This window comes from Trematomus bernacchii, unplaced genomic scaffold, assembly GCF_902827165.1.
Source record: "Trematomus bernacchii unplaced genomic scaffold, fTreBer1.1, whole genome shotgun sequence".
Classification (NCBI taxonomy): Eukaryota; Metazoa; Chordata; class Actinopteri; order Perciformes; family Nototheniidae; genus Trematomus; species Trematomus bernacchii.
In genome coordinates this window covers 5,014,036-5,029,890 of record NW_022987342.1, presented here as the reverse complement: position 1 = coordinate 5,029,890, position 15,855 = coordinate 5,014,036, and the positions used below count along the sequence as shown (strand labels likewise).

General features: G+C 37.7%; 1 protein-coding gene across 1 annotated transcript in view; it reads right to left on the bottom strand.

Moving 5' to 3' along the window:
* Positions 1 to 15,855, bottom strand: part of LOC117483126 (VPS10 domain-containing receptor SorCS1) — a 214,305-nt gene that overhangs the window by 138,206 nt on the left and 60,244 nt on the right. The window lies entirely within an intron of this gene.

Here is a 15,855-nt window from a genome sequence, read left to right as displayed (position 1 = left end):
ATGATTATTAGTTGTAAACCCTAGTAAAATCATCAGTTTGTAGCATAACTTAACATTTAAGGTTTTTTACCATCAAGCATACAGTACCATATTTCCTGGTGAAGATGCTACTGTACATCTTGTGAAACTTGGTTGGGTGTCACTCAAATAAGAATGACATGCTATCAACATAAGGTCCAAATGTCCAGTGTTACATTTTCAAATGATTGTTTAGTTTGGGTGACAGATACTATAAAACCTGTAATATTATCTAAGTGTTCAGACACTCCAGACTGACATGTCCAAAGTATTTTGTCACTTATTCTGTTATACAACAATTTCATATTTAACTTGTGCATCTGTGTTTGTATTGCGTGATATTCTAAATTCCTAGAGTCCTGAGAAAGATGGCACAATCAGTGATACACCGTGTACACAGATCAATATACTTTTTCTATAAAACCACCATCACCACCTATTGACCACCCAGAATGCTCTGCATTTCCGATAAAGTCTGAAAGTAATTTAGTTGTTATTATTATCATTATTGTTATCATTATTATTTTAAGAAGTGCAGGATGGGAAAATTGTTGCTGTGTACAGCCTGAAAGTGATGTCACTGAATGCTATGATGTTGGGTTTTTTTGTATGTCCCTTAGTCTCTGCTCCAGTGAATCGTTGTACATTGTGTACATTCATGCATTCATGAATCTCATATAAATATATTTAGCTTTATTTCATCTCCAGAATAAGACTCTTGCAGAATAAGACAAATCAACATAAAACATATTTTATGTATGGAGCTGACTCCAGACCAACCATGAAAAAAGAAAAAGGGAATATAAAAATGGTCAAATAGGGAATACAGTCAAATGTTAATGTTTTATTAATCACTAAATTTGGCAAACAAATGAAATGATTACTGATGGATATGTTCATTTCTCATACCAATGCTTTCCAATGAAAGCTGTTTTCATCACAGGGCTTTGATATCATTCAATAGATCATTCACTGTCTTTTAAATTGCAAGTTAAATCTAATTTTAAGATATTGTCATACACATTCATGAAGACTACATTTATAAAAAGTGGCAGGACAGAGTACTGTCTGCATAATAATGATGGAGAGTAAAGGTCCATTTGGAACCCAACTAGTTGTTAAATAAATTATGAGTTGGTTAACTCATCATTTATAAACTTATAAACTGTTATGCTCATTTTGAACAATACCATAGTTTTGGTATACAAAATGTTTACCATGCAGTTACTTGATATAAACTATGTATTGATTGATTTACCACAAAACATGCAACATCAGGATAGAAAGCATTTAAAAAATGAAATCCACTTAAGAAATCCCTCTGGAGGGAACTTTGTGATTTTAGCCTTTGCAGACCATTTACATAAACAGAAACCTATATAACACACTACAGGAAAGGAAAAACCATAAAAGAGCATAATGTGGCCTTTTCTGAAGAGTTTATTTATAGCTTATTCTTTTCTCTGTCTTTTGACTTCACTGTCTGTTGAACCTGTGTTTTGGTAAGGGAGGTTTAAGGTCCAGTGGATGCAACCAGTACACTGGGAGTGTGTGGTCAAAGGGTTGAACAAATCAGTGTTTCCGTGCACTCTGGCCTGTAGTTCAGGGATTTCTGGAGTGCAGCTGGTAAATGGGGAGGAATTGTGCAGATATTTAGTTTCTTCCATGGTGCTCACAATCTGCCACGTATATTCTCTGCTCTGCAATCTCCAGTCAATCTTCACAGGGTGCTGCACCCCGTTTTCCCTCCATACAATTTCCCCACACTTCTCCTACTTCTTGTTTTAGCAGGTTTCCCTCCACTGTCTTCCACCATACCATCCAATCATCCCCATCTCTTTAAGCAGGGATTCAATGACAGGACGGGCTCAATTGTTTTTACCCTGATGCTTGTAGTTAGGCAGACTTCTGTGGTGAGCTGGAGGCAAGAACTAACTGGAGCAAGCAGAGCTGAGCCCATCAACACAGCACGGGATGATTGTTATAAGGGCCGAGCACTGTCTGTATGGTGGTACATGTGATGGGGCCAAATTAGAGGCCTCAAGATATCCATGTGTCTTTAAAGCTTGTTCTTTCAACTGTTCTTGGTTTATTTGGACATCAATTTGTCTTTTTACTTTGAACTCGCAGATATGACATCTACTGCCAAATTCTTTACTGAAACTCTCTAAAATATGTATTAATCAATACAATGATATGCATTTTTGTAAATCTAAGAAAAAGGATTATGGTTAGAGATGTCCCGATCCGATCACGTGATCGGGGATCGGAGCCGATCACGTGATTTTCAAAAAATCGGGGATCGGGAATCTTTTTTTATTTTTTTTTTATAAAATATTTTTATTATTTCATTTAATGTTACAAGACAAAAATGACGTCTTAAAGTCATCCTGAGGCCTTAGTTTTGGTTTAAAATTACACAACATCATGTATGTGTTGCTTCTTTTGGGCTTGTTTTCATAGACCTGGTTGCTTATTTCTCTCAAATCTGGCAACAGAGTGGACGCAGTGTCTAATAGTAGCAGTAAGCTAACGAGAGGCTACGTTCAGCTGGTGACTCGGGAGTCGGGACAGAGAAAATGTCAGGAGTTTGGAAGTATTATAAAATTGAAAGCGAAGGCAGTGTAACAGCCAGATGCAATGTTTGCAAAGCGGAGGTTCCACGTGGTGGAAAGAACAGAGCTACGACCAATCTAATACGCCACCTGAGAAACAAACACCAACAACAACACAACGAGTACACAGCGGCCATTCAGGTAACGGCACTGAAACAACTGACACTTTCAGAGACTTTTAAAAGGAAAGAGAAACTGCCCCAGAACAGTGAAAAGGCCAAAAAAATAACAGCCAAGATAGCTGAATTCATCGCGTTGGATGACCAGCCGTTATCTGTGGTGGAGAACGTGGGGTTTAAGGGACAACTTGAATGCTTTTCTCCTTTAATATAAAGATCAGATCGGGAAAAATCGGTATCGGCAGATTGTCAAAATCAAATGATCGGAATCGGATCGGGAGCAAAAAAAGGTGATCGGGACATCCCTAATTATGGTTCATAAGTTAGGGTTAAAGGTTAACCTACCTACTGTTCACATTGTTATTGAAGAACAAATGGTGTATTTCTTTGAAAGAGGATTTGTACCGAACAAGGAATTTGTATTACGTCTGTAGAATACAGTTTGTATTGCAATTTCGATACAAAATATGATAGTTTGTGCAGCCCTAATTTTTTTGTATTAAAATCCTTGGGTTTGACATGAAAGGGACTGCTCTTAAATCTACGGTGGCTGAGAAGTGCAATCGACAATTACAAAGTGTGAAACACTTAACAAAGCTGGTAATTTGAAAACAAATGCCCGTGTCGGACATTCACAAACACACCGAACACACACACACAGAGCGGAGCTGAGCAGAGCACAAACACACACGTCATGCGCCTTGTGGACCGGACATCTCCTTCATAAAACGAGTAATAGGGGGAATAATCGGGCAGTTCGATGTGTGTGTGCGTGTGTGCGTGTGTGTGCGTGCGTGTGTGCGCGCGTGTGTGTGTGTGTGTGTGTGTGTGTGTGTGTGTGTGTGTGTGTGTGTGTGTGTGTGTGTGTGTGTGTGTGTGTGTGTGTGTGTTTAAAACGAAGCAGCATCTTTAGCTGTCTAATGAAGGTAAACACATCGAAGGCTGAGTGTAAAAGGCACAGCTCCACTTCCTACTTGGCGAACATGTAACTTTCTCATGTGCACGAGAACGTATCTCTTGCGCACGAGAAAGTATATCGTGATGAGCAAAACCATGTCACTTGGCCCAGGTGGTTTCCACAGAACGGACAAAACATGTTTAACGACCATAAACACACTCGTACCGTCCATAGGTACCGGCGGTCTATCCGCCAAAACAAACTTAAGTTTGTGTCAATCACTTGCACGTCACTTCTGGTATGATGGGCATTCCCTTTCCGGTTTGATTCTCTAGTTTGTTCAAGGGTTTCGGCAAATGTTAAAGTGTTTCGGGAAATGTTAAAGTGTTTCGTCAAATGTTAAAGTGTTTCGGGAAATGTTAAAGTGTTTCGGGAAATGTTAAAGTGTTTCGACACTTGTAAATTTGTCTCAGTTTTTGTAAAAGTGTTTCGCTAATGTAATTTTGTTTTTATAAAATGTAACTTTTTTTAATAAAATGTAAATTTGTCTCTAGCTTTGTAAAAGTGTTTCGCATCTTGTTAATTTGTTTTTGTTAATGTTAAATTGTTTTTTCTTTGGTAAAAGTGTTGTGAACACACAGCTGAATGAATGCTAATATTGCTCCATGTCTACTGGATGATATAATGTGTCAGTGTTGGGTTATGACCTTTTCTGTCTTCACATAATGGACTAACATAAAAGGTGATGGCTCTACCTGTATGTTTTTACACATATTATACAATTATTACAATAAATTGCTATTACCATCAAGCTACATAATCACATTTTCTGAGTTAAATGTTTTAAATGGAAGGTCATTGGATTGTTTATAATTATCTGATAAGAATTAATATAAGGATTGAAAACATGAGCCACCCAGACTGTGAAAGGAAGATAATGAGCCCAATTAGGTTAATTATTACACTAATTATCCAAATGAAATGATGTCATTAAAGTGTTTCTCTTGACTGAGGAAAATACAACCCCAAGCTGTTTAACCTTCTCCGAACTTTCTCCAAACACAATTTTATCATGTAATTGATAAAGAAGGATGGATGTGGCGATGTTCAAGGTGTCAGCCTGAAAAATACCCTCTTTTCGATAAATGACCATTTTCAACCAATATAACAAGCTTCAGTGAGGAACAATTAGCTAAATCTAGTGATAGTAGAGTATATAAACATATCAAGTAGTTAGTGCATCTGCAGCTAATTCACTTTCCTTTATGTTTAATTCCAGGCAGCTGTTTCCTGTAACAGAAGACTAGTGGATTACATATTCAATATCAGACACCATGAAAGCCTTCCAGCACATTATACCTTCATGCAAGGTCTATTTATTGCAACAAAATGTCATTCTTCCTCCTTAACCCTTAGTGTGTTCCACCGCTGCTACAGCACATTTCTAAATATGTGTAAAATCCATTGGTTGTGCTCTGTGTAGCAGGAGCAGCTCTCTTGTTTCACTGCATATATCTCATTACGTAAAATCCTCAGCTCTGAAACAGAAGGTCAGGGATCAGCAAATCCTCACTTCTGGCCAGGCTTATGATTCCATTCTGATGCAATTTTCTCTCTCCAATTCCCTGATTATCACACTCCTGCCCGCCAATTTGATATCTCATCTGTCGAAGTTCAGACACATTCACTCTGCTTCAATTTTCTGCAAGCTCTGGCATTGACAAAGCATTCCAAGGGCTGCTTTTCAAAAACAATTTATAGCTCGCTGTTCTTTTTCTCCAATGTTGGCATGCACTTGCTGTCACACACTCTGAGCAGGGATTGTACATCTGAGAAGCTGACCCATCAAACATGTTATGTTTTGTTTCATAAAATAAACTGTTACCACCAATATCCTGGCCAAAAATGTCTTGAAATCAAATGGTTAGAACATAAGAAAGTATCTGCTTCTGACCTTGTTATGTGTGTGATGTCATTTAATTATTGCGAAACATATTTAAAACCTTTATAATTAAAATAATAACAATAATAATAATAAATGTAATAAACACTTAGCCTGAGGATGTATTCAAATTAACGTTTGTTTTGTGGTTTCAGCACATACAGAGGCGAAAAATTCAAGTGAAAAATAAATATATGTTGAATATATCCAGACAGTATTTGGAACCATATGCATTATTTATTTGTTAATAACAAATACGTTTAAAAATATATATTTTTAATTATATATTATTTTCTAAAACTGTTTAGCCTTTCTGTAGCCTAAATGCTTAAACACACTTTAACATATCTGCATGTATTTTTTCTAACAAAGTAAAAGAAAAGTTAGATTTGAATAAAAACAAATAGTATTTTGGAGGCAATAGGGGTCTGACAAACCATCGTTATTTATTCAAGAACAAGATAGTAAATTGGACACAATTATGTAGCGCTTATCTTTGCAACATATCAAAGTGCTTTACAACAAGTCGAAATCGTCCCACAAAGAGAGGTATGGAACATATAAGGCACCTGTTCAAATTTTAACACTGTTGACCATGCCGGTCGGGAGCAATTTGAAGTCAAGTATCTTGTCCAATGACACTTATACATTTTGACTGCAGGGGCTGGGGATCATCCCACCGACCTGCCAATTTGTGGAAGACTGTTTCCTCTACTCCCTAATATGGACTTTGCAAACTTTTGGCAAAAGCCTCACAGCCCCAAGCAATCAGAGTGAGGAGCTTGAACGGTTATTGTGCTTTGGGCTTTACTGAAAACATTTCAAAAGCAGTATTGTGGACCTCTACCAACCATACTTCATTGGTTCATGTTTGCATTGGAGGGACAAATACAAATAATAATACTGATATCATTTAAACATATAAATACAAAATATTACATTAGATATTTTCAATGAAATGTTCAGCTTTTGAAAAACAGCTGCTAACATTAAGGCTAGCAATACATTTTAAAACCTTTTAATCTTGATTTTTTTTGGGAGATATTTTCAGCAAAACCAAACAGAAAATCTACAGCCATGCACTTGGTAACTAAATGCTAAAATGTTGATGCTTAGTATCGTGTTCACTGTATAATTTAACATTGTAAGCATGCTAGTAGTTGCTAATTAGCATAAAATACAAAGTATGATACAACTGGAAATGTATTTTTGTCATCCTCCAAAGTGTTGGAAAACATGTAAGTGGTCAACCAACATTCCTTTATGAAGCTAAGTTGCTAGCATTGCTCTCAAAACTTACCCATAAACATGCTAACAGGGATGTTTCTGCTGCAAGCATAATTGAAGGACAATACCTAGCACACCACCATGATAGAAATTGTCTAGTATAGTTAAGTACAACAAAGTAATTAAAAAGTACCAGACACAATGGTTACAAAGGTCCAAGTATTTACACAAGTAACTTTTCCATCAATGTTAGCAAAACAAGGTGAATTAATCTCTGTAAACCAACAAGTCCTCCGACTCATACGACCAAATAGGTAGATTGTTCAAGCGCTTATTACGACCTATAATCACGTTTTAAAGTTTTCGACCTCTAGTGCTCCCGTTGAATGCAAACGCTACGGAGGGTCGTATATTCACAAATAACCCTCTCTGTAAAATCCTAAATTGTAGGATAGTTTGGCCATTAAAATGCTTTTTGATTAGATTTCTAGCGAGAAGTGTATATTGTACTTTCAGAATCCACGTCCAGTGGATGTGTCAGATCTATAGTTTGATAGATATTACGAAGATGATTTGAGATCTCACCACGAGAACGTGTATATGCGGCAGCGTCCATGTAAAGTTAGCGTCAACCCTCACGGGGTGAAAACAGTATTTCCGGTCTCGAAGTTTCGTATAAAACCGTATTCCCCTCACTGTCAAATGATTTTAAAGCTATATCTGCAATACTCATCCACTAAAAACATCAGTTTATCCTTGTTAATTACACAACATTAATTGCTTTAAATTGTGTACAATGCTTTTGGGTTTTTCCCATAGGTTTTTCCCTTTCGATTCTGAGAGACACATTTCTTTTTTCAGAGGTTTTGATAGGCTAAAACATCGAACTTGAAGCTCGGTGATTGGATGTTTTAGCCGCAATGCATGTTGGGATATGGTGTTTATGCGATAAGAAATCCGAAAACATTTAAAAAAATTAAAAAATAATACTTTATTCCGAGTGTCATCACATAACGGCATTGTAATACATGGTTCGGCTGCATTAAATATTACATATCTGCCGTAGTTCTTTATTCATAGAGCCCTGATTAGAAGACCTTTGGACAAACTGGAAGAACTACCACCGAAACTGAATACGTGACGTGGATCATAAATATATCAGCAATTAAACAACATCTTCCATTTCTTTTCACACAATACGTCTCCTTGCAGTATCAACATTAAATCGGCTGACTTTTATATTTGATCCAATTGGTAGATAGGCTGTATTTACACCATAACGGTGCACAGCTGATAGAAAGGGACTTGTAGTTTTTAAAGATATTACTGATTTTCTTTGAATATAAGAATGTAAATACTGAGTTGAGAGAATAGTCATGGGTTTTGGGTGATGGGAGGCACATCTAAGGATTTAGAATTTCAATAGCTTACCATTAAATGACGGATAATTCTGTCTGTGATGTTTTACAAATCAAATATTAATGTGTATACACATTAATATCTGATATATTACATTATATATATCATATATAATATATATGATATATATACATTATCAGCTATATTATTTCACATATTGTAGTTCTATAGAACTACAATATGTTAAATAATATAGCAATATCCTGTACAATTATGTGAAAACATGAATAAAACTACACATCTTCAGATGTTATACATACATAAGTGTCCTACATTAATAATACAAAGTTATTATGGCATTGTATGCTGTGTGTTATTTGTAACATCTTCCCGCACCGCCTAGTGGTTAAAGCTCGTTATTGAATTTTGTTGTTGAATATGTTATATTTGATGAAAACATTTAAATATTAAGAGTAGCCTACATACAAAATAGCGGGAAAGTAGAAGGTCAATGATAGAAATATGGAATAGAAAATATCAAGAAGATACTGTAGTGATCTCTACAATAAAACAGCTAGTGGAGGACGTCCAAAGATATTAATAGGAGGATGTGCAAAACAGACAATCTAATAAGGCTTTATTCAAACATTAAAGAATACTTTAAGTTAAGGTCTTCTTTTGAATAAGAACAAAGCTTTGGGGGTATCTACAGATAAATATGAAGTCAGACAAAGTACTTAACGTCTAATATATTGCATCGTTTATTTTGGCACTTGACAATCACCTTCCCTGAATTTGACTCAGGTGTAACTAAAATCTGATTTAAGGGTTGTTTATATTTCACATCATTAATCAGAACCTGCAAAGTAACAAAAATAAATGTAGTGGAGTAAAAATACCAGGTTAACCTCTGAATTGTAGTGGAGTAAACAAAGTAGTACATGCTGCTGTAACAAAAACATTTCCCAACTTGGGATCAATAAAGTATATCTTATCTTATATCTTATCTTATCTTAAGATGATCGATGGCTACTGCCATGACCTTAGCTGTCATGTGGGTATATTAATGCTGCCCATTATGGACACAAGCAATTTTCACCCATTTATTAACTATATGTTTTAAATTTGATAACACCAATGTGTTTCGTATCCACTAAACCTCCAGGGGTGTACACAGTTTAATACTGGCAACTTCTAATTATGGGAAATACGAAAACGTCTTTTAAAACTACAATTCCCAGTAGAGACGTGCCATAGAACATGTTGCAAAACACAATAGCCAGCATGTGTAGTTCTGGGGAGGGGGAGCTGGGCTGGACCCGTCCAAGTCCAGTTTTGGATAATCTGCCATGGTTTCATTCCATTTCAAAGAGCTGTTTGACGCTCGGCGTAACCTTGTCGCACTGCCACTCCAACATCCAATCACAGAGCTTGAGGACTAATCACGGGGTTTGTAAAGCAAAGCGGATGTTGTAGTCCCAAATGATAGCTGAGGATTCTGGGTAGTGTAGTGTCTTCGGAAACTCTGTAGTGTCTAAACTCCGAAAAAACTATTTGCTTCTCCGAATCGAAGGTTAAAAACACAAAAGCATTGAACACAATTTAAACCAATCAATATTGTGTAATCAACAAGGATAAACTGATGTGTTTTAGTGGATGAGTAACGCAGATATCACTGTGTAATCATTTGACAGTGAGGGGAATAATTCCGGTTTTATTATGAATACTGTTTTCACCCCGTGAGGGTTGACTCTAACTTTACATGGACGCTGCGGAAAGACGTAGTATACACGTTCTCCTGGTGAGATCTCAAATCATCTTCGTAATATCTATCAAACTATAGATCCTACACATCCACTGGACGTAGATTCTAAAAGTACAATATACACTTCTCGCTAGAAATCTAATCAACAAGCATTTTAATGGCCAAACTATTTCACAATTTAGAATTTTCCAGAGAGGGTTATTTGTGAATAAACGACCCTCCGGAGCGTTTGCAATCAACGGGAGCATGTTGTTTCTTACACGACCACTAGAGGTGCTACACTTTAAAACGTGACTATGGGTCGTAATAAGCTGCTGAACAATCGACCTATTTGGTCGTTTTTTGTAGAAGGACAGGCTGCTGTAAACACATGGTATCACCACCAAATCTAATGCAAATCCTGGAAGCCATTCCAACATTCCATAATGATTTCACAAAAATAGCATCAGATGACTTGTAATTAGGTGTCTCTGTGGTGAAAAATGTCTCTCAGCCACAAAAACAGGTGGCAAATGTGATTACGGAGGTGTCAGGGTGGAGGGAATCTGCTTTGAGCCTTTCTTGGAGGCACTGCAGATATGATTTATAGGGGACCAATTGACGAGTGTTCACCTGATAAAAATGAATCTGCTGATCCAGCATCACTTTCATCCTCTGCCATCTTGAGTGTATAGGAGGTTTAGGGGTTGCTTAGATCGTCAGTACATTGAGTTGTTCTAAAAATATGTGTATAAGGACACTATTTATTGAAATCCCTCCGAGCCACGGTAGCAAAAATGTTTTAATGATAAATAAAAAGCAGGGTAAGGAACACATACATTCAGAGGCTATATCTCTCAAACAGTTTCTGTTTATCATCAATGCATAATAAGAATTGCAGCTTGCATAAATGGAACTTAACTGTTGCCTTTTATTCCACAACCCGATTCCCTTTGATGCAGCATTTCTTTGGGGCCTTTAAAGCTTAGTGAGAGTCATATAGATTCAAGGGGTGAATAATGTCCCGACTTCCCTTATCAGGGTCTGACACGCTATCTGAAGTATTACCATAACAAGCCACGTTGCATTTTCATGACTCGGCAGAATTGTTGTTGTGTTCAACACAAAATATCGCTAAAACAACATGCACTCTGCTGATCTTAACACATTAATAGAGAAGAAAGGAAAAGATACAAGAGCAGCAGCCTTTGAAATTACATTTATTATGTATTTGATGCTAATGTGATAACTGTTCAACACAGTAAGGTGATAAAAAACATGCTCTAGGATTCAAATTTAGAAAAGAAAACGTACTCATTTTCGAACCACTCTGGGTTTTTATTACAGTATCAGGCAAACAATCTCTAATAGCCTTCACGAGCAGCTGGGGAAATTGTAGAACATAAATAGATGCATCTCCCCAACCCTTTCAGGGGCGTCCAAAAATGTAAAAGGAAGCTTTTTCCCCGGTGTGAGCGGGGCGAGACACGACTAGGAGTTGTGCCAGGCACTTGCAAATGTGCTCTGAGCCTCTCAATAGCGATCTTTTTAAGCTGCTATCAGCACTAATAGAACAGAAAGCTACTGCTTTACATTTTCATTGATTGAGGATTAACCTTTCTTGTGATTAAAAAAAAAATCCTCAAAGAAGGATGCCTCGGTGCGGACATAAGGCGGAAGGCATCTTGCCTTTTGCTCCCTCCACCACCAGCACCACCCCCCCCACCACCAGCCGCAGCCCCCATTACTGTCAGCAAATCTATGATATCTATGAGCAATGCCTCACGACGGGGCTCTGCTTCAGAGTGTCCCGAGTGGACACATGCTGCCAACACTGTCGCTGATGCTTCCAAGCCTTTAAAGGGGACTGTCTCTTATTTTAAAGGCAGCCTGAACCTGTTTTTATACAGAGATATAATCATTGCGGTTACCACTTTTCAAATGACCTTTATGTGCAGGCTTGCAACATGTAATATGATTACGTAATCAGGATACAAAAAAGTAACAAGTAACATAATTAGATTACTGGTACATTTTTAAAGAGGGCCTATTATACTTTTAGGGGTTTTCCCTTTCCTGTTATATAGGTTTTTGTGCATATACATAAATGTTCTGCACAGGCTAAAATCGCAAACTTCGCTCACATTCCCCCCTGCCTGACATAAAAATGCATTTTTTTTGTATTCATGTATTAAACTAAAACAGCATTTGTAGGCCTAACCCTTCCATTTAAGATTTATGATACCACATGTATGATCATTTTCTGAGGTTACATTGTTCTGTTGTTTAAAAATAATACACTTAAGTAAAAGTAATCTGATGTTGAGTTAATGGAAAGTAATCAGGTCCTTTATTTGTATGTTGTGATAGTTAGAGTAGGTAACTGATCACATTTTTGTACAAGTAACTGGTAATTGTAAAATAATACAGGTAACCCCTCCCAACCCTCTGTTGGTTTAACATTATGTTCATTATCTCCCCACGTGCACAACATGCACTTTTTTAAGTGGAGGGAGCGAGGGAGTGCAATCTAGAGAGAGGATTTTAATATATATATATTTATATTAGGGCTGTCAAGTTAACGCGTTAATAACGCGTTAACGCAAAAAAAAATTAACGCCACTAATTATTTTAACGCGATTAACGCATGTGTATTTTTTGTCCTCGTCCGCCGTAGTTTCAGAGCGCATCGAGTGTAAAATACCATCTACAAGCTGATGCTGACAGCCCCGCTCCTGCAGCCCGCTTGTGGCAGACCACACTTCCACGCTCACTGGCAGGCCCGGACTGACCATCGGGAGGACCGGGAGGGAGTGTGTATGTGTGGCGCGACTCGCGCGAGCGAGGCACACCTTACGTGTTGGTGTTGTTGTTAGCATCTGGTGCTAGCTAGCTGCGCTAACGGATATAAGGAGCTGTTTCAAGGACATTTCGCCGACAACTGCGCCGAGCACTTGACTTTATGCAGGTAGCCAGACAGTGGGACATTGTACGAAAAGTCAGCACACTCAGCACGGATAGTGCGCGCAACATGATTGCAGCGTCCAGGCAGCTCCCATTCGAGCATATATGCCTTGAGCTGCACATAGCTCCATCACAGTGTCCACACACACACACACACACACACACACACACATTTAGAACAGATAAAAAATGTGCGATTAATTTGCGATTAATCGCGATTAACTATGGACAATCATGCGATTAATCGCGATTAAATATTTTAATCGACTGACAGCCCTAATTTATATATATATATATATATATGCTACCCATTCTATAGTAAGCTAGGGACACTTGGACCAGAAATCGCCAGTGCAAGCAGAACATGCTTACAATTAAAATGGTCCTTAGCTCCACTTTAATGCGCCAGGATCATACAGCATCTTTTTTAAATTAGTTTACAAACTAAAAGAAAAAATAGTGTTATGAGAAAAAAAATGAACAAAACACATTTTCAGATGATAATATAGCTTTCGATCTGCTGGTAAGTAATGCATTTTATGTACACTTGGGTCGTTATGAGACAAAATCAGCAAACACACAATTTCAGAAGCAAGTGAAACAATCTAAAAGGCAGACAGTTGCAGAACGTTAGGCCCTTTCCCTTGTATTGAAATGTATTACCTGCTTTTCATTTCTCATGAATTAAACATTAAGGTACATTTGGAGGCAATTTGATCAATTTAGGGATTATGACTCAGTTAAAACTCTCAAACTGATCCCATAAAACAGCCACTTTACATGCATTGTATAAGCAAAGGAGACGCTCTCACTTTGCAATTTCCACACAAATGTATAATAAGGATTAATGGCTTGCATAAAAAGTAAAGGATGGGATCTAAAGTGCAGTTTTAGAATAACAGCATATCATAATGACATGTGTGTTTCAACCGTCTGTGCAGAATCACCGCACTGCAGCACAGCTCAACAAAGGAAAACAGAAATCAAAGAGGTGCTTATTGAGGAATAAGTTCACTTGTTCTTAGCGTAATCCTTCCACAGGGATGAGGAATAACAAGACCTGTCTCCTCTTAAATGCTGGAATTACAGCAATTACCAAAGAGCAGGGGACTTGTGTCGGAAAAGTAAATAGTTATCCTAAAAGCAAAAGTACTCAACATTATAGCCTGACATAATCCCTCCTCTATGTAATCACTTTAAGGAGAAACATCCCATCCGGGGCCCCTGATCTATATACAACAGCTGGCAGGGGCGCTATAAAGGGGCCACCAGGCCTGATGCTCCTCACATTAACTTTCAACTTATGGATAGTATGGCTGTTCTCCAGCGATATCTTCAGCCCCACCATTATGACTGCCAAGGTCATGTCTGATGAAAACATGATGAAGCAGCAGTTTATCTTTTTTCTCTTCCCCCTTCTATCTACCTCTCACTCCATCTCACTCCCCGTCTTTTTCTTTCCTCTCTTGGCACAGAGTTATTGAACAGTGGGGGAGCGCTGAGTTTTAATTACAAGAAGATTCCGCGGAGTTAATTGAACATCGCGCAGAACCTAATTTCACTTTACAGCAAATCAAGATGTTAGTTATGTAAATTCTGCCCGTCCCACTGGGGGGCTGGGGGGGGGGGACTTCTGCCAGACACCAAAGTCATCCTCTCCCCACTGGCACCGAGCTGCTGTCTCTGCAACTTATATAAAGAACTTTTTTATTAGAATACTTTCTTAAAGATACTTATTTTTTTCAACAGAGCAGCACAAGGGCCAAACATTGATGTATACAATGTTGTTTAAAATGAAAAAGCACAAGTTCATATTTTTGGGAAAATGTTTTCAACAGCTTTAATCAGCATCTTCGATTTGGAACTGCATCAAAAAACATAACATTGACAGACAATCATGTTGATTGACAGATGGCAGCCATGGTTTCACCAATGGTGTCACAAATGAGCAAAAGCAGTCGATATGTGCATCTGTCATAATACGTTTGTTGCAATTAGAGGGATAGCAAGTGGTCCGTCTCATCCAAAGTCCAAATGCTTTATTTAGCCAATGTAGTCAAAGAAAATGTAGATCTTTTGGTGGAGTGAAAATCAAAATAATTAAGTCAAGCCCCCAGGAAGTGCATTGAAGTGCATTGAAGTGCATTTCCGTAGTGGCCAAACGGTGGTACAACAGCTTTAGTGTCAGTCCATTATGTCATCTCAATGCTCATTTGACTGAGCCGAGACCAATTTCCATTACCAAGTGTGCTGCTCAAATTGAAGCAAATCTCCCTAGTGGCCAAACGGTGATACTACAACATCTGTGTCAGTCTGTGATGTCCTTTGGCCCAAAAAGACAATTTTCTTAAGAACCGTGTGGAATAATAGTATAGAACTCAGTGTTCATTGAGTTCCTGCTCTGTTTGTATGACAAGTATATTTGAATTCCACCTGGAATTGCTATGTGACTGTGTCATTTAACATAGCACAACTCTTATTTTGTTGTTGCAAATTAAGACACAATGCATTTTAGTGGGAAAACCCAAAGGTAAAGGTAACTTAGTTTGTTTAATAGTATCTCAAAAGGGCCCCTTTATCCTCTTTAGAAATATATATGGACGTTGCCAATTCTGAACGTTTTGTCTAGAACAATGAAATGCCTGAAAGTACTTACTAACCACTTAAGTCCTACTTATACTTAGTAAATGAGAAAATACCAATCTTTGTAGTAGAACCATTTTATCTGAATCTTAGTTTTGAATTGGTTCACTAAAATGTGTTTCTAAATGTAATCTATGTGAAGTCTAGGTTTCTACTAAACAAACAACAGATTTGTCATTATTGTAGATATTTCTTTATGTTCCAGTACATACGTTTTAAATACTGGCCGCTGCAGAGAGCCTGCTGCAACACGACTGCATGCTATGGAGCATTTTAATGTGATCAAATAGATTAGAAGGAATCCGTTACTGCTGACAAGGTGTTAA